General features: G+C 44.4%; 1 non-coding gene across 1 annotated transcript; it reads right to left on the reverse strand.

Moving 5' to 3' along the window:
- Window positions 1-262: 262 nt before the first annotated feature.
- Window positions 263-335, reverse strand: Trnat-cgu (transfer RNA threonine (anticodon CGU)). The gene has a single exon. It is a non-coding gene; the product is annotated as a tRNA-Thr (tRNA).
- Window positions 336-691: the final 356 nt, after the last annotated feature.

The following is a 691-nucleotide window of genomic DNA, read 5'->3' on the forward strand; positions in this document are numbered from 1 at the left end:
TGACTCGAGTGTCTACGACATGTCGGGAGTGATCGACAAGCGTTGGACCCTCATAAAAGCTACCTATGGCACCAAGACTGCCATAACAGAGGCCCTCGCTATGCATGTAGTGAATCAGAATGGGAAATGAGGGGCTCGTTGAATTAAGACAGAAATAATGGTTGTCAATCAAGAATGCCTCGGAAAGCAAATGGGAGAATGTGGTAGGTCATTGAAATAGACGAAGAATTTTGAAAGACAGAAAGAAAGTAGAGAAAAAATGCCCGCCGGGTGGAATCCGAACCCACGACCTCCAGAATACGCGTCTGGTGCGATGACCACTACGCTACCGGCGGGGCTATTTTCCCCTCCACTTCCTTGGGTATTTATCTCAAGGTAAATATTTCCTGTGCTTGATCGTGGTAGCATATCTGGGCCTTGATTTTGACTCCTTTTCGTCCGTTTCACGATAAAGATAATTTTAGGTCTTGTTGTCGCGAGTTTTATATTGGGACATTGCGGGACCTCTGTCAAGGCCATCGACTTACATTACCGTATTTACTCGCGTAATGATCGCACTTTTTTTTTTCCAAAAATATGATGCAAAGTTAGGGGTGCGATCATTACGCGACGTACATTTTTCGGGAAAATATTTCACCGCAGAAGATGCAAGTTGCAGGTCAGAATGGTTACGATAAGTCTCATGAACATA

Source organism: Haemaphysalis longicornis, unplaced genomic scaffold (genome assembly GCF_048455015.1).
Source record: "Haemaphysalis longicornis isolate Haplotype H1 unplaced genomic scaffold, Haemaphysalis longicornis Haplotype H1 scaffold_2, whole genome shotgun sequence".
Taxonomy (NCBI): Eukaryota; Metazoa; Arthropoda; class Arachnida; order Ixodida; family Ixodidae; genus Haemaphysalis; species Haemaphysalis longicornis.